At 38.7% G+C, this 19113-nt stretch overlaps 1 protein-coding gene and 1 pseudogene across 2 annotated transcripts in view; both read left to right on the top strand.

Moving 5' to 3' along the window:
• Window positions 1-19113, top strand: part of ADGRL2 (adhesion G protein-coupled receptor L2) — a 416957-nt gene that overhangs the window by 154938 nt on the left and 242906 nt on the right. The gene's annotated exons all lie outside the window — the stretch shown is intronic.
• LOC119471700 lies at window positions 16087-16396 on the top strand (annotated as a pseudogene).

The raw sequence follows: 19113 nt of genomic DNA, 5'->3' as shown, positions 1-19113 counted from the left end.
TTGGCTATGCGGGCTCTCTTTTGGTTCCATATGAAGTTTAAGGTGGTTTTTTCCAGTTCTGTGAAGAAGGTCATTGGTAGCTTGATGGGGATAGCATTGAATCTGTAAATTACTTTAGGCAGTATGGCCATTTTCAGGATATTGATTCTTCCTATCCATGAGCATGCAATGCTTCTCCATCTGTTTGTGTCCTCTCTTATTTCGTTGAGCAGTGGTTTGTAGTTCTCCTTGAAGAGGTCCTTTACATTCCTTGTTCATTGTATTGCTAGGTATTTTATTCTCTTTGTAGCAATTGTGAATGGCAGTTCATTCTTGATTTGGATCTCTTTAAGTCTGTTATTGGTGTATCGGAATGCTTGTGATTTTTGCACATTGATTTTGTATCCTGAGACTTTGCTGAAGTTGCTTATCAGTTTCAGGAGATTTTGGGCTGAGACAATGGGGTCTTCTAGATATACAATCATGTCATCTGAAATAGAGACAATTTGACTTCCTCCTTTCCTATTTGAATACCCTTTATTTCTTTTTCTTGCCTGATTGCTCTGGCTAGAACTTCCAGTACTATATTGAATAGGAGTGGTGAGAGAGGGCTTCCTTGTCTAGTGCCAGATTTCAAAGGGAATACTTCCAGTTTTTGCCCATTCAGTATGATATTGGCTGTTGGTTTGTCATAAATAGCTTTTATTATTTTGAGATACGTTCCATCAATACATAGGTTATTGAGGGTTTTTAGCATAAAGGGCTGTTGAATTTTGTCAAAGGCCTTCTCTGTATCTATTGAGATAATCATGTGGTTTTTGTCTTTGCTTCTGTTTATGTGGTGAATTACGTTTATAGACTTGTGTATGTTCAACCAGCCTTGCATCCCTGGGATGAAGCCTACTTGATCATGGTGGATAAGCTTTTTGATATGCTGTTGCAATCGGCTTGCCAGTATTTTATTGAAGAGTATTGCATCAATGTTCATCATGGATATTGGCCTGAAGTTTTCTTTTCTTGTTGAGTCTCTGCCGGGTTTTGGAATCAGGATGATGTTGGTCTCATAAAATGATCTGGGAAGGATTCCTTCTTTTTGGATTATTTGGAATAGTTTCAGAAGGAATGGTACCAGCTCCTCTTTGTATGTCTGGTAGAATTCAGCTGCGAACCCGTCTGGACCTGGGCTTTTTTTGGGTGATAGGCTCTTAATTGCTGCCTCAACTTCAGACCTTGTTATTGGTCTATTCAGGGTTTCGACTTCTTCCTGGTTTAGGCTTGGGAGGAGGCAAGTGTCCAGGAATTTATCCATTTCTTCCAGGTTTACTAGTTTATGTGCATAGAGCTATTTGTAATAATCTCTGATTATGGTTTGAATTTCTGTGGAATCTGTGGTGATATCCCCTTTATCGTTTTTTTATTGTATCAATTTGGTTATTCTCTCTTTTCTTTTTTATTAATCTGGCTAGTGGTCTGTCTATTTTGTTGATCTTTTCAAAAAACCAGCTCCTGGATTTATTGATTTTTTGAAGGGCTTTTTGTGTCTCTATCTCCTTCAGCTCTGCTCTGATCTTAGTTATTTCTTGTCTTCTGCTAGGTTTTGAGTTTTTTTGATCTTGTTCCTCTAGCTCTTTCAATTTTGACACTAGGGTGTCTATTTTAGATCTCTCCTTTCTTCTCATATTGGCACTTATTGCTATATATTTTCCTCTAGAGACTGCTTTAAATGTGTCCCAGCGATTCTGGTATGTTGTGTCCTCATTCTCATTGGTTTTGAAGAACATCTTTATTTCTGCCTTCATTTCATTGTTTATCCAGTCAACATTCAAGAGCAAGTTGTTCAGTTTCCATGAAGATGTGCAGTTCTGAGCTAGTTTTTGAATTCTGAGTTCTAACTTGATTGCACTGTGGTCTGAGAGACTGTTATGATTTCCGTTCTTTTGCATTTGCGGAGGAGTGATTTACTTCCAATTATGTGGTCAGTTTTAGAGTAGGTATGATATGGTGCTGAGAAGAATGTATATTCTGTGGATTTGGGGTGGAGAGTTCTGTAAATGTCTATTAGGTTTGCTTGGTCCAGGTCTGAGTTCAAGTCCCGGATATCCTTGTTAATTTTCTGTCTGGTTGATCTGTCTAATGTTGACAATGGGGTGTTAAAGTCTCTGATTATTACTGCGTGGGAGTCTAAGTCTCTTTGTAAGTCATTAAGAACTTGCCTTATGTATCTGGGTGCTCCTGTATTGGGTGCATATGTATTTAGGATTGTTAGCTCTTCTTGTTGCATTGATCTTTTTACCATTATGTAATGTCCTTCTTTGTCTCTTTTGATCTTTGTTGCTTTAAAGTCTATTTTATCAGAGACAAGAATTGCGACTCCTGCTTTTTTTTGCTCTCCATTTGCTTGGTAAATCTTCCTCCATCCCTTTATTTTGAGCCTTTGTGTATCCTTGCATGTGAGATGGGTTTCCTGGATACAGCACACCAATGGGTTTTGACTTTTTATCCAATTTGCCAGTCTGTGTCTTTTGATTGGGGCATTCAGTCCATTTACATTTAGGGTTAATATTGTTATGTGTGAATTTGATACTGCCATTTTGATGCTAACTGGCTGTTTTGCTCATTAGTTGGTGGCAGATTCTTGATTGTGTTGATGCTCTTTACCATTTGGTATGTTTTTGGAGTGGCTGGTACTGGTTGTTCCTTTCTATGTGTAGAGCCTCTTTCAGGAGCTCTTGTAAAGCTGACCTGGTGGTGATGAAATCTCTGAGTACTTGCTTGTTCGCAAAGGATTTTATTTTTCCTTCACTTATGAAGCCTAGTTTGGCTGGATATGAAATTCTGGGTTGAAAGTTCTTTTCTGTAACGATGTTGAATATTGCCCCCCCCCCCCCTTCTAGCTTGCAGGGTTTCTGCTGAGAGATCTGTTGTGAGTCTGATGGGCTTCCCTTTGTGGGTAACCCGACCTTTCTCTCTGGCTGCCCTTAGCATTTTCTCCTTCATTTCAACCCTGGTGAATCTGACGATTATGTGCCTTGGGGTTGCTTTTCTTGAGGAATATCTTTGTGGTGTTCTCTGTATTTCCTGAACTTGAATATTGGCCTGCCTTTCTAGGTTGGGGAAGTTTTCCTGGATAATATCCTGAAGATTATTTTCCAGCTTGGATTCATTCCCTTCGTCGCATTCAGGTACACCTATCAAACGTAGATTAGGTCTTTTCACATAGTCCTACATTTCTTGGAGACTTTGTTCATTCCTTTTTACCCTTTTTTCTCTAATCATGCCTTCTCATTTTATTTCATTGAGTTGATCTTCAACCTCTGATATCCTTTCTTCTGCTTAGTCAATTCGGCTGTTGAAACTTGTCCATGCTTCGTGAAGTTCTCGTGTTGTGTTTTTCAGCTCTATCAATTCACTTATATTCCTTTCTAAGTTGTCCATTCTCATTAGCATTTCGTCAAATCTTTTTTCAATGTTCTTAGTTTCTTTGCATTGGGTTAGAACATGTTCTTTTAGCTCACAGAAGTTTCTTACTCCCCACCTTCTGAAGCCTGATTCTGTCATTTCGTCACACTCATTCTCCATCCAGCCTTTTTCCCTTGCTGGTGAGGAGTTGTGATCCATTGTAGGAGGAGAGGTGTTCTGGTTTCGGGTGTTTTCATCCTTTTTGCACTGGTTTCTTCCCACCTTTGTGGATTTATCCACCTGTCATCTTTGTAGTTGCTGACTTTCAGATTGGGTCTCTGAGTGGATGTTCTGTTTATTGATGATGAAGTTATTTCTGTTTCTTAGTTTTCCTTCTAATAGTCTGGCCCCTCTGCTGTAGGGCTGCTGAGTTCCACTCCAGGCCCTGCTTGCCTGGGGATCACCTGCAGCAGCTGCAGAACAGTAGGGGTTGCCACAAGTTTCTTCTTCTGCTATCTTTGTCCCAGAAGGATACCCGCCATATGTCAGTCTGATCTCTCCTTTATGAGGTGACTCTTTGGATATACGGGGGTCAGGGAGCTGCTTGGGGAGACAGCCTGTCCTTTATAGGAGCTCAAGTGCTGAGCTGTGAGCTCTGTTGTTCATTCAGAGCTGCTGGGCAGGTACGTTTAGGTCTGCTGCAGTAGAACTCATAAACCACTTTTTGTTCCCAGGTGCTCTGTCCCAGGGAGTTAGGGCTTTATTTATGAGTTCCGTTGTGCTGCTGCCTTTTTTTTTCAGGGCTGCCCTGCCCAGCAAGGAGACAGCCTAGTCACTGTCTGCCTGCAGAGGCTTTGCTGAGCTGCTGTGGGCTCTGCCCAGCTGCCGTGGAGCTTCCCGGCAGTCCTGTTTATATGGGTGGACTCTCTCTATAATGGCAGGTTGCCTTGGCAATGGCAGGCAGCCTCAGCAATGGCAGGTTGCCTTGGCAATGGCAGGCTGCCTCAGCGATGGCGGACTACCTCCATAGTGGTGGAGTGTCTCAGTAATGGCGGACGCTCATCCCCCACAGAGCTGGACCATCCTGGGTTCAGCTGCGCTTGCTGTGAAACTCTCACTCCAGAGAGTTTCTGATTGCTGTTCTTTTGTGGGGGTGAGACCAGCCTAGCCTGATCACCTGGCTTCCTGCCTCAGAGCGTTTGTTTTTTTTTTTAATTGAGCAATCAACTCTCTCCCAGGTGTTCCTGTCACCTGTTGAAAGGCATTGGGATCTGTGTGATTTCCCGTGCGGCGACTCACTGCGCCAGCTTAAACAGCTGTGCTGAGATTCATGGAGCTTTTTTTTGCCCCAGGAATCTCCTGGCCTGGCTCCCTGTTCAGTCCCCTTTCAATCAGATGAATGGGCGACTTCCCGGGGCTCCAATCGCCAGCTAACAGGGCACCCGAACCAGTGTATTTTGTACGGAGAACTGCCAAGCTGGGGCGTGGACAAAGCAGTTGCACAGGGCAAAGCAGCCATGCTGGCGACCCATGGGGCTCCTCCTCCTGGGAATCTCTTGGTCTGTGGGCAATAAAAATGTGGCGTCCACTCACCCTCTGTGCTTTCACTGGAAACTGCAATCCTGAGCTATTCCTAAACAGCTGTCTTCAATAAGAATTTTTATTTTGAAGGAACTTCAAGCACGCTTAATCTAAATCCTCTATACCTTCTATATTTTACAATAACCATAATATTCACTATGATGATATGAGATACTATAGAATTTCATTGATTAAGCTACTTGACTATATTCACTATAATTCACTTACTTCAGCAAGAAAATCAAACAAAATTTGGCTACAAAAGGTGATATTGGCTGGTGCACGAGGCAGTATCTGAGCTTCCTTGACATTGTGAGGTCACTGCCACCAAAGGTCCATTACCACATTGTGAGGAGTCAGTCAGCTTCAATGTATAAGCTGCTGTCCAGAGAAAGCAAGGAAAGCTGACCAATCATTAATTGTATGTGTTGTATTAGTTTGCTAGGGCTACAATAACAAAATACTACAGACTGGGTGGCTTAAGCAACAAAAATCTCTCCCAGTTCTGGAGGCTGGAAGTCTGAGATCAAAGTGCTGGGAAGGTTGGTTTCTTCTGAGCCCTTTCTTCTTGGTTTGCAGATGGCTGCCTTTTCATAGTTCCCACATGGTCTTTCCTCTGTGTGCACGTAGCTCAGGTGTCTGTGTGTCTGAATTCCTCTGTTTGTATGGGTACCAGTCAGGTTGGATTAGGGCCCATGCTCCCTGCCTCATTTTAACTTAATTACCTCTTTAAAGGCACTGTCTCCAAATACAGTCACATTCTGAGGTACTAGAAGTTAGGGTATCAACATATGAATGTGGAGTCTGGGTCACAATTTAGCCCATGACACATGCTGTAGTGAGTTGAACAGCATCTTTCTACCCCCTGCCAAGAGCTCTGTCCACTTGGAACCTCAGAATGTGACCTTATTTGGCATAGGGAGCTAAATGATTTGAACACATGATTACAAAGAGGGTAACTACAGACACTAGGGCTGACTTGAAGATAGAGGGTAGAAGGAAGGGGAGGATCATGAAAAATAACAAATAGGTACTAGGCTTAATACCTGAGTGGTGAAATAATCTATACAACAAACCTCCATGACACAAACCTACCTGTATAAAAAAGTTGCACATGTACACCTGAACTTAAAAGTTTAGAAAATGTTTTTAAGTAAAAGTTTTCATTTTATAATGAAAAAAAAAGAAGGAAAACACAGAGGGGAAGGTGATATGAAGATAAAGGCAGAGATTGGAGTGACGCATCTACAAGTCAAGGAAAACCAAGGATTGCCAACAGCTATATGAACCGAGAGAGAGGCATGGAACAAATTTTCCATCAATGCCTCCTGAAGAAACAACACTTACAACTTCATTTTGGATTTCTTGCCTCCATAACTGTGAGAGAATACATTTCTGTTGTTTTAAGCCACTCAGTTTGTAGTCACTTGTTAAAGTAGCCACAGGAAACAAATACAATTATTGGTACCGGAAGACAGTAAACACAGCTACAACATACCAATGACTTCCATGTACAAGGCATTATTTTTGTATATATTGCCTCTTAAGTCCTCTAATCAATGAAGAAAATGCTTAAACAGGTATAAGTTGGTCTGGGACAATGGCTTATGCCTGTAATCCCAGCACTTTCGGAGGCCGAGGCAGGTAGACCACTTGAGGTCAGGAGTTCAAGAACAGCCTGGCCAACATAGTGAAACCCCACCTTTACTAAAAGTACAGAAGTTAGCCCAGCATGCTGGTGGGTGCCTGTAATCCCAGCTGCTTGTGAGGCTGAGGCAGGAGAATCACTTGAATCCGAGAGGTAGAGGTTTCAGTGAGCTGGGATCATGCCACTGCACTCCAGCTTGGGTGACAGAGTAAGACTCCATCTTAAAAACAAAAACAAACAAACAAAAAATGGTGTCAGTAAACTTCTCTGGTAGGCACAAATAATAAATGTCAAGCTAAGGGTCAAATTCTTAACCTTTTATCAGGCTCCCACTAGTAATCTTTGTCATTGTCCTTTCTCACACTGCCCATTCTTACACTGCCATAAAAAACCATCTGAGACTGGGTAATTTATGAAGAAAAGAGGTTTAATTGACTCACAGTTCTGCAGGCTGTACAGGAAGCATGGGTAGGAGGCCTCAGGAAACTTGCAACCATGGCAGAAGGGTGAAGGGGGAGCAGGCATGTCTTCACATGGTGGTAGGAGAGAGTTAAGGCAGGGGAAGTGCCACACACTTTTAAACAACCAGATCTCTTGAGAACTCACTCACCACAAGAAGAGCAAGGAGGAAATCTGCCCCATGACCCAGTCACTTCCCACCAGGCCCCTCCCCCAACACTGGGGATTACAATTCAACATGAGACTTGCTCTTCAACAGAGCCAAACTATATCAGTCATATTCATGGAGCCCAGTCTTCCTAACTTATAAGTCTGAATCATAAAAGAGGGAATATTCTTATGGCTTAGATTATTTCCATATATTTATATATTTTAAGGTCAGGATACCTATTTATTTTCCATCACCTCATATCTGAGTGTGCAAATAAAAGTTGATTAAATAACCAACAGACTGGTAGCTGTGAAACTCTTGGAGTCATCCTGACAAGTTGAACCTTTCAGGTCTAGCCTTTAAAATTAAAACAATGCATGTCTCTTTTTAATTTATAGTTGCAAAAAATAAACAAAAGACCAAATTCTACAAGACAGCCAAGATACATTTACTCCATAAAATATTTTTTCTGAATTATCCAACTAGCTTTTGATTCTCTGGATATAACGAAAGACTTGTGAACAGACTGAAACCCAAATTAGAATTCAAAATTTGATACAGTGTAGTAAGACAAACCACAGTGGCCTCAGACCTAAATTTAAATAAATAATGAAGTTATAAAATAAACACACTCTATCCTGCATTGCAGAAAATGTATCAACATTGCCCAATTATGTCTTCATGGTGCCATACAATTTGGCAGGACCTGTACTTAGGTCAAGATTGAGTGCTGTGCAAAGTGATAAGCAATGCACCAAGCAATGTCTCCCTTTCCTGAGGTTCTAATTCTCATGACTGGAAGAAGGGCAGGTTCTCTGAGAGAGACTTCATCCTTTTATAATGGTTTCTAGTGTTATACTGAGCAATGATTGAAGAAGATCTCCAGGCTCAATCTGATTGCTGCTGTGTAGGGACAGCTCAATAACAAGGAAGGTCATTGAAGCAGCAGAGGGAAAAATGAAACCTTTCCACAAATTTCTCAAGATTGCCCCACCAGTTTAGGAACCTAAAACTAAGACTGGGATGTAGTGGCAGTCAACACTACTATCATGACATCATAGTGTTTATTGTTAGAACCTTACAGAAAAAGCAGACAGTCTGGGCACAGAGGGGTTGACATGGCAGTTCAGATGAGGTGAAGAAGAGACCCCTCTACCTGCAGTGGGGTATCCTTTTTTCTGTTACACTTTGAGTAGTTTGGCCTCACCCCATTCCACACAGCCTGACTGTGGTGTGATCTTCCTACTCCTGTTTTCCGGCTGCAGTCTGGCATTCCAACACCTGTGTTGTTGACCTCATTTTCTTAATGCTTTCTTGGCCTCACCTCAGCCTCTGAACTCTGTGCTCTTTAGCTGAGGCCCTTGGCCTGGTGTCCTAAGTGATCATTTCTTTGGATTCCACCTTCACAACAATTAACCTGGTTGTAAGGTTCCAGCCAGCAGGACTGGGCCTACTTCTGTTGTCATTCATCCCACTAGGTGCTTCTCTATGCCTGCTACCCCAGGGACCAGTGGCCTAGTGCCCTCCTGATAATACTGGGTGCTTTTGCTTTTAGAAGAGCTTCACAAAAAGCTTTTGTGCTGGTAATTGTAGACAAGGCAATCTATTCAGTATGAACCAAACAGCAAAGCAAGCCTGGCAGGCAGAAAACAAAACCAAACCAAACCACAACTTTAGTTAACAAGAGTTGAATTAATTAAGTCAGTTATCCTAGGACAACTTTAGTTGCTAAGAATGCAGTCTCTGAAGCCAAATTGCAGCGTTCCAGCCCTGGCTCCCTCACTTGCTATGTGACCTTATGCAAATTATTTAACTGACTGATGCCTCAGTTTCATCATCTGTGAAAAGAGAATAGATACATTGGAAAGCTAGAAATGAGATTATACAGGTATATATCTACAACAGTACCTGCATATAGTAAGTGTTCAATGAATTATTAGTGGTTTGACAGAATCCATCAACCCATTTCCTCTACCTTAGACAAAACACCGTCACCTTACTCTAGAAAATGCCTTGGCCTGGAGCAGGGAGGAGGAGCCAAGATGAGAGCTCATTAATTGTTTATATTAGGACATTATGTACTCTTTTTTCTACCTCAGCCTTATCCTATGGTAGGCAAAGAAAACTAGCCTAACCTGGTAACAAAGACTTAAATATTAAATAATAAATAAAGCAGGTAAGCTGAGCAAGAGATACCTGCCTCAGCAGAGGCCTTAGGAAAATCAAAGTTAGACTCAGTCTACCCAGCAGGCTAAGCAAATCTCCACAATGCTACAGTGTTTCTTAACAGGGGCATTCTTCCCTTTATTGGTAAGATGACACCCTTTCTTTATCCAGGCTGTTCCAGGCATTAGGGGTGCTTTAGCATGTCTAGGTCCTTCCTACTAAATGCCAATAGCATTCCTCAGTTACTCTGATAATTACCAGATGTCTGACACAACACATACACACACAAACACATAAATATGCAAATGTAAAGACATTTCTGAAGCCTCTTTAGAGAAGTGATACCAACCCAGATTGAGAACCGCCACTGTGGCAATATAATCACATGGATTGTTCAGGAAATAGGTCTTCTGGAAGGAAATACATACTATGATGTCAAAGGAAGATGAGGGTTGGCTAAACTCACTTGTTAGCCCACATCTGGGAAAGTAATATCTATTCTTACAAATCAATACTGGGGTGAAGTCACTTCTAAGAAAAGATGGTAGCTTGTGCATGCGTTTTTGTTCCAAATTATTTTATAAAATGCTGATTATTCTGTTTTCATTCCTCAAACAAGGGTTTATTAAATGCCTATTGAGTACATACAACTACTATATTTGTATCCACTTTAAAAGGTTTATTTGAACCAGAACAGAGCACAATGAGTTTCTGGCATCCTTGAATATAATTTCTAGTTTATTTAGTAGCCATGTCTGAAATGACAACTTAATTTTGAGTTCCAAGTAGTGACCATTAACACATATAGCTTAAAACCATTTTTTTGCTTTTTGTTATTTTTGTGAAGCTGAGTTTAACTTGGTAACATTTCTGTGAGAGCTTCAATGCTTTTTGGCCTGAACAATTGCACTAAATAATCCCAACAAGGTTGAGGCAAGCACGTGGTTATTCAGACACAGAAATAAAATCCAGACATGCACAGGGACATGCCTCAAAAGTTTTGAGCTCCCATAGTGCTTACTGTTTGTGCTACATAGACTTGCCACTCAGAGCTCCAGCCAACATTTAGTATACGAAACTTAAAACATTTGGGGGGCTTTCTCCTCTACATTATCTCCACAAATAGGATATCTAGGGCCTTTGCTGCTGTGAATGGAAATAGGAAGCCTTTGAGAGAACAAATGCATGCAATATAGCAAAAGAGATGAAAGACGTTCAGACCTCAAAGAAGGTAATAGAGAAGGAGGATCAGAAACTGCAAGTTGAGTGTGGAAAAGCAGAGTGATGGATTATAGAACAGAATGGGGAAAGACATGGTTAAAGAATTCTATTACCACACAAAGAAAGGAAATTATTTTTTCTCATAGAAAAAAGAAATATTATAAACCAGAGTGTCATGTTTTCAGTATACTAAATGGTCTTATGTCCTTTTTGTGTATTACAGGCCAGAGGCTAATCACAGGTGAAGATGAGACAAGAGAGCTCAAAAAAAAAAAAAAAGACAGGTTATAGAATAAAAGTAAAGAAAATCAGAGTACAATGAAGTTGAAGGGTGAGGCCAAAATAGATATAGGAAATACTTAAAAAAAGAAAAAGAAAGAAAGAAAGAAAGAAAAAGAAAAGAAAAAAGACACGAAACCATGATAAAGAAAGGTATAACAAAAAGAAAAGAATTTTAAAAATAATTTTATGCTTTCCTATGAATTTAGAGTTATCTTACTTTTAGAAAACAAACCTCCTGGGCAGTACCTTTTACATTTTAGTGCTAATCACTGAGATACTAAAACTTAGTTCAGGCAGATCTAGTCTTTGCATTTCAACATTCATGTCTTGAGATCAACTTTAACATAGTAATGATCATACTAGAACATCATAATTGGATACATTCAATTAAATTTCATAGAGTATTACCTTTACTTCTTATAAGGCTTGGGATCTCTTGTGCTTAAAATTTAAAGATACATGTGAATTTTACACAGACCTATCTACTTTTCCTCTAAAAGCCAATACAGTAATAGCCCCTGACAGAATTCCCTCTGGAAGATATATTTTTCTTAGTAAGAGAAATCAACCAAAGACAACTTTTAAATATTTCTAACCAAGAGGACTGCAATATTCCATCAAGTTAATGTTATCAATGTGATGATTATTTGAATATCTTTGATGTCAGAGTCATGCCTCGGAATTTCAAAATTCACTTGACTTTGAAATCAAGGTATACATGCTTTTTTCCTACTGTAATATAATATATATATATATATATATATATTAAAATTTTATCAAAAAATTGAACACACAAAAGGAAACTGCAAACTTTGCCAAGGATTTTGATAAAAATTTAATTTGTTTTCAAAGATCTTATTATCTATGAAATATATAAAACATAAGCTAACTGTGAATGTGGTGTATATTTTACTATTTGTATGACAAAAGACTGAAGTTTTCCTGCCCTGGGTTTGCATTAACATGTGCATTTTTAAACGCAGTAGTATGCATTATAATGGGGAAAATATTGGTCCAGGATTTGGAAATCCTGTTTTAGCTTCAGTCCTGCCTTTGTCTACTAGCTGTATGATTTGTTAAAAATTTTTCTCCTTTAAACTGGGAATAGTATATTTCCTACCTAGTTGGTTTGGCATAAAAAGGTGTTTTAAACTAAATCTATAAAAACATATGAAACATTATTTATTTAAATGTAGTTTCCTTAGTAATCATAAACAACTTCAATTATTAAAGGTTATCTAATACATGACTATATCTCTTTTCTTTATATTGTACTGGTCTACCATTAGTGGAAAAACCAGAAAAGGAAAAAGAGAGAAGAAAACATTTCAATTTTCAAATCCATCCCTTTACTATCATACTTTAGACTACTCTAGTTAAAGATTTTAAGAGTGATGGCATTGAATTCAACATTTAAAATCAAGCCTCCAAGAGATAAAAATAACTTCTTTCGGCATCATGTGAAGAGTTAAGAATGCAAGGAAAGAACTGAAACAAAAATTTATTCCATAAGTGAACACTCCAGAAAAGAGACGTTTTGCCTGTTTATTGTTATTATCATTCCAGCCCCTAGCGTACTAAGAGATTAGGAAAGTTTAAGATATGAATGAATGCATAACTGAATGAATGTCTCTATATCTGCAAGAAAAAATAATTTCTATTATTTTTACACTTAATTATTAATATTTGCCACTGAGTCACTCTTACCACAAATTTTTCTCTGTCTCCAAGTCATTGCTTTTCCCAGAATTTTTAAATTGTGAGTTTTTGCTGTTTTATCACATATAGAATAGTCATCAATTAAATTGTTTGGCAAATTCAGTACTAACATTTATCTCTTCTACTCAATCTAGAGGTGAGATTTGCAGAAGCATCTTAAGGACAAGAGGGACAGGGCTCAGATAATTTTCTTTAAGGCACTGTTCTTGCAAAAGAGTGATGTAAGAGGTAAGGAAGTTACGAGACAAAACTGAACAAATGAGTTTAGGGAGAAAGCTAGCCTTTTACAGAGTAAAAGGAAACAGAAAGTTTGAAGTCCTTTCTTCCAGCCTAATGAAGGGTTTTGAAATTGAGGGTCCTTAGAGGAAATCTGGCATTAAAACAAGTTAAAGAAGTAAAGAATGTAGGGAATGAATGGAGAGGGCTTGTTTGTCTAGAGCTGGTGCCTTAATGGAAAACGGCAGGTCAGCAGCAATGGCTGCAGCTGATAAATTGGCATGTATAAGAAAGGGGATTGGGGATAGGGAAGCCCAGTGCTAGTGCTAATGACAGGAGATATTTTGTTTTTTTTAATGCTTATTAATCCAAAGAAGTTACTTAAAATTACAGTTCACATTTTTTTCCTCCATTTCTCATAATTGATTAAAGAGAGGAAGGAGAGAAAAGGGAAGGGGATAATTTATAGGATGTACCTTAGGAACTATTATCAGAAGAATGAAAAAGACGACTACTGGCAAAGGTAAGTGCATTAGAAATGAAGTAATTAAAAGGTTCTATAAGAAAATGAGCAAATTAAAGCTAGCAGTCGTCTATTAACCTACTGTGACTTGTAACTCACATCTTACTTTTTTCTCCCAGTGCAAAGTTCCCCTATTACTGTGTATGATGTTCACATGCAATCTTCTGTTGTTGTAACCACATATATGTGGTGGTAAGTGGACCTTAATTTGTTTTTCTATGTGTCTCTAGCTCACCAGATTTAATTGTAAGGCACAGTTTCTCTGTGCTTTCAAAAGTACCCAGCATTGCTACCCTGTGTTAGCATTTAATATCTATTTTTGTAATATAGCAGTTATCAGTTATCATAAGTGATAAAGATAAGCAATAAAATGCACGCCAACATTGAAGGAAAGAAAAGGACAAGGATGGATGTAGCTGGTGATGAAATGTATTTGTTGTGGGAAAACTAAGATGGAATATAAATTGTGGGAAGTGGGAAGTTGAAGATATACCTAGGAAATAAAGTAGAAGAGTAAGATACTTGCAAGGAATGTGATAAATCAATTTTTTTTTTTTTTTTTTTTTTAGACAGAGTTTTGTTCTTGCTGCCCAGGCTGGAGGGCAGTGGTGTGATGTCAGTTCACTGCAACCTCTGCCTCCTGGGTTCAAGCAATTCTCTTGCCTCAGCCTCCCAAGTAGCTGGAAAGGCATGTGCCACCATGCCCAGCTAATTCTGTATTTTTAGTAGAGACAGGGTTCTTCATGTTGGCCAGGCTGGTCTTGAACTCCTGACCTCAGGTGATCCGCCTGTGTCGGCCTCCCAAAGTGCCGACTGGCATGAGCCAGTGAATCAATTTTTAAGGAAATGAACCTAAATTCCTGACAGATGTTTAGGTATTCTATGAGCAGACACAAACACTTGTGTTTCTAAATCTTAAATTAAGATATGCTCACATTTCATGAGAAATCAATAGCCATGAAAATATTGAGTACGTTTGGCAATATTCTAAATACTACTTACATTACCCCATTTAAAGTACTTGTAAACTGTATGGAGTAAGAACTAATATAATCCTCATTTTACAAATGAAACACCGATGAATAGAGATATAAAACAACTTGCTCAAAGTCACACAGGTAGTTGTGTGGCAGAAGTCTCAAACACAGCTTGTGTCTGATTTGAACACATGTTGGCTCCTCATTCAGGCACTGGTAACCACTATGCCCTCTGTGTCCTAGAGAACTATAAGGATAAAATGTTACTATTGCAAGTGGAATTTTTCTAAAGGAACTAGCAATAGGATTTAAGTACTTCTTTGGAAGGGCAGAATGTGCTGAGAAGCTAAGAAAGATCTTAGTGTTGTCTACTCCAGGGCTGAAGATGGTCTCTCCTGGACTTATTGCCATGCACCAAATGCTGCTTAAAGTTAGTGTATCAAAGTGCCTCTTATTACAAGGGAAGGGTTGGCACATTGGTGAAAATAGAGTGGAAGAGCAAAACAGAACAACTGGATATCTGTATTTAGGTTCTTCCTTTTGCTGTGTATATTTTCTAAACTGCCTCTAGTTCCAGCTCCAATAAACTCATATGAAATTACATTTGAAGAACATGTTTTGTGTACTACTGGAGAGATGACAATGTTTCTTTTTTTTTTTTTAATATTATTCCCAATAGCCCTTGCAACTCATTTGATCCAAGCACAGCAGGAAATAATTTGAGAACAAACGAAAGTACTCCAGTGACTCATCACTGAGTACTGAATTGACAACGGAAAGGCAAGGGATGGGGGATTACAAGTTGCCCTGTCATTTCAGAGGGAATCATCTCAGAAGATGACAAGTATGAGAGCCTTCTGTCTTCATAACTAGTGGCATCCTTCCCTGGCAATCCTTGTCCATTGAACAATAAAAGACCCAATGTGGAGCTAGGAAGAAAAGACTTAATAATAACAAAAATAGTTTAACTTTTACATAGCGCAATGAAATTTACGAAATGCATCTACAGATATTATCTCTCTTGATCTCTCTCTCTGAGAAGCACACAGCTGTGCATCCTTGGAAAAGTCATTTATGCTTTCTTGAGCAACAATTTTCTCAACTGTACGATAGGAAAAACAATGATTCTTCTTAGGCAAGTTACTCAGTTTCCTCAATTGTAAAATGGGAGACATAGTAGTTTTAGGCTGAAACAGAATTTTGCTGATAGTCAACAGTTTTTCACCTACAGAAATGTCAATTTCATATGGTTCAATCTAAAACCTATCCTATAGAGTTATGAGGATTAAATGGATCAATATACAAAAATAGAGCCTAGCTGTTGGTACACTATCAGTGTTATTCATGTAAATACTATCTCATTTCATGCTCACAATAACACTATGACAGATAATAGGGTTCTACCTTTGAATATAAATTTATGTGAAAAGCATAAATATTATTTATGGATTTATAAGGGGGAAATGTAGCTTTACAACAAATACCCTGCAATATCATGCTTTGTTCTGTGGTTTCTAGGCTGCTCAGTGAATATTTTATTAGCTAGCTTGTAAATTCTTTGGGCTGCTTCTCCCTCCCATCCAAATTTGCCATCCAGTGGGTAGTTAGCTACTTTTGTAGGTGAAGTCTCTGTAAATACTCTTGTGACTTTGTTTATCTTATAAAATGACTTCAGGCCAAAAGAATGAGTACTGCTAGGCTTGCCAATTCAGAGAGGGATTTAAAAGCTCGTCAGCGCCAGAGCAGAGTACGAGTCTGAGGCAGCATGGCAGGACAGGCGTTTAGAAAGTTTCTCCCACTCTTTGACCGAGTATTGGTTGAAAGGAGTGCTGCTGAAACTGTAACCAAAGGAGGCATATATGCGTCCAGAAAAATCTCAAGGAAAAGTATTGCAAGCAACAGTATTCGCTGTTGGATCGGGTTCCAAAGGGAAGGGTGGAGAGATTCAACCAGTTAGCGTGAAAGTTGGAGATAAAGTTCTTCTCCCAGAACATGGAGGCACCAAAGTCGTTCTAGATGACAAGGATTATTTCCTATTTAGAGATGGTGACATTCTTGGAAAATACGTAGACTGAAATAAGTCACTACTGAAATGACGTCAACGTGAAGCTGCCCATTCCACTGAAGTTCTGAAATCTTTCAGCATGTAAATAATTTCCATCTCTCTTTTATAATAAATGAATGATAACTTATGACATTTAGTGTCTCCAAAATTATTTCCTTGTACTGATATAAACACTTCTGAATAAAAATATATAAATGAAAAAAATAAAAATAAAAGTAAAAGCATGTCAATATGTCAGAAGAAAAATTTTAATGGCTTAAGATACTGCTTGATCAAAAAGAAATAAAAAGTAACTTGTCATGCATGGGGATAAATAAGAGGAATCTTCAGAGATATTTGTTTGTATATTCTTATTATTTTGTGGAAAGGTTTTATTTTGATTTTTATCTCTAAAATAATTTGTAAGTTCCTTGTTAGACATTGTGCCTTTGAAAATATGTGTGCATTATATATTAAATTGGTAGATGTTAAAAGAATAATGTATTAAACTTGAAAGTATAGGATGCCAAATATTATGGAGGCAATTTTTGTAAAGTAAAAATGTATATATTTTTTAATTTTTTGAGACAGTGTCTTGGTCTGTCATCCAGACCAGAGTGTAGTGGTGTGGTCACAACTCACTGCAGCCTCAACCTCCCCAGGCTTAAGCGATCCTCCCATCTCAGCCTCCTGAGTAGTTGGGACCAAAGATACCCATCACCACACCTAATTTTTCTATTTTTTTTTGTAGGGTTAGGGTTTTACCATGTTGCCCAGGCTGGGCTTGAAATCCTGGGCTCAGGGGATCCATCCACCTTGGCCTCCCAAAGTACTGAGATTACTGGGTGTGAGCCGCTATGCCCAGATGAAACAAATATATTTAAAGCTATTTAATCTATATTTTTAAAAAAGTATTTGGGAATGAACTAGAAAAGTGATACGTGAAGAATATATATTATTTTATCCTGTGAATAAATGTTACATAAAATCAAAGTAGTATAATTACTAAATCAATATTATGGAATTCATTTTAAAATAATTTAAATAATACAACAGTTATTTTGGCTACTCTTCTCCCTGAAAATTAGAATACTATTTCAAATTACACACACACACACACACACACATATAATTTTTTTTTTTTTTTATATGGAGTCTCACTCTATCACTCAGGCTGGAGTGCAATGGTGTGATGATCTTGGCTCACTGCAACCTCTGCCTCCTGTGTTCAAGCGACATTCTTGTCTCAGCCTCCTGCGTAGCTGGGATTACAGGCACATGCCGCCATGCTCAGCTAATTTTTTGTATTTTTAGTAGAGTCAGGGTTTCACCGTGCTCCCCAGTCTGGTCTCGAACTCCTGACCTTAGCTGATCCACCTGCCTCGGCCTCCCAAAGTGCTAGGATTAGAGGCGTAAGCCACCACATCCATCCTCAAATTACATTTTAAACATTATTTATTTGAAAATGTTAATATAGGATGTACTAGAAGTTTTTCCACGAAAAAGCCATTTTGGAACCTATGCAAAATCTAAATTGTTAAGACATAGTTGCCTTTTTGGGATACTTTCTAAGGAATAAAGAACAAAACAGAAACATAATGTACCTGTTTCACCCTTCTCAAATTTAATCATTTTAAAAGATTAGTATAGTTTTTGAAGGAATTGAAGAAACAGGATATTAATTTTAGTGAAAAAATTTTGGGTCGGGCGCAGTGGCTCACGCCTGTAATCTTAGCACTTTGGGAGGCCGAGGCAGGTGGATCATGAAGTCAGGAGTTCGAGACCAGCCTGGCCAATATGGTGAAACTCTGTCTCTACTAAAAATACAAAAATTAGCTGGGCACAGTAGCACTCGCCTGTAGTCCCAGCTACTTGGGAGGCTGAGGCAGAAGAATTGCTTGAACCTGGGAGGCGGAGGCTGCAGCAAAAGGAGATTCTGCTGCTGCACTCCAGCCTGGGTGACAGAGCGAGACTCTGTCTCAAAAAACTGAAAAAAACAAAAAGAAAAGAAATAAATAATTGAGTATTCAACATAGTCTTTTATTGACTGAAACATAATTTTTCCTTTCGTGTGTGTGTGTGTGACTGTGTGTGTGTAAGAGACAGAGAGAAGGAGACAAAATGAGACAAAGTATGTGTATAAACACATAAGACTGGTAGATTTCATTTTATTAGATTTTTTTCATTTATTTTAATTCTGGGAATCTTATTTCTAAATGCTGACTTTAGACAAAGGCTGACATTATCCTCATTTTACCAAAAAGAAGACTAGGTGTAAGAAAGTAGGTGTAGTTTGCCCAAAGTTACATAACAAGAACTAGGAAGACTTTAAGCCAGGTTTCAAAATTCCTTGTTCAGTGCTCTTTCTTTTACAAATGGATGCTACTAACTTCTGCTTACAAATCTATCCTAGAATTTCACTGCTTTCACAGTCTTACTTTTCTATTGTTTTAATTAATAGTATCAATTATTTATATTATAATGGTATCATTGGAACAGGTAGACATCTATTAAGCTAAGGACTAAAATGCCTAATTTTTGCTTGAAAACAATAGAAGAGGCCGGGTGTGGTGGCTCATGCCTGTAATCCCAGGACTTTGTGAGGCCAAGGCAGGCAGATCATAAGGTCAAAAGATCAAGACCATCCTGGCCAACATGGTGAAACCCCATCTCTACTAAAAATACAAAAATTAGCTGGGTGTGGTAGTGCATGCCTGTAGTCCCAGCTACTCAGGAGGCTGAGGCAGG

The sequence above is a fragment of the Cebus imitator genome, unplaced genomic scaffold (genome assembly GCF_001604975.1).
Source record: "Cebus imitator isolate Cc_AM_T3 unplaced genomic scaffold, Cebus_imitator-1.0 Scaffold3, whole genome shotgun sequence".
In the NCBI taxonomy this organism is placed as follows: Eukaryota; Metazoa; Chordata; class Mammalia; order Primates; family Cebidae; genus Cebus; species Cebus imitator.
Note: the sequence above shows the minus strand (reverse complement) of the source record. Positions and strands in the feature narration are given on the sequence as shown.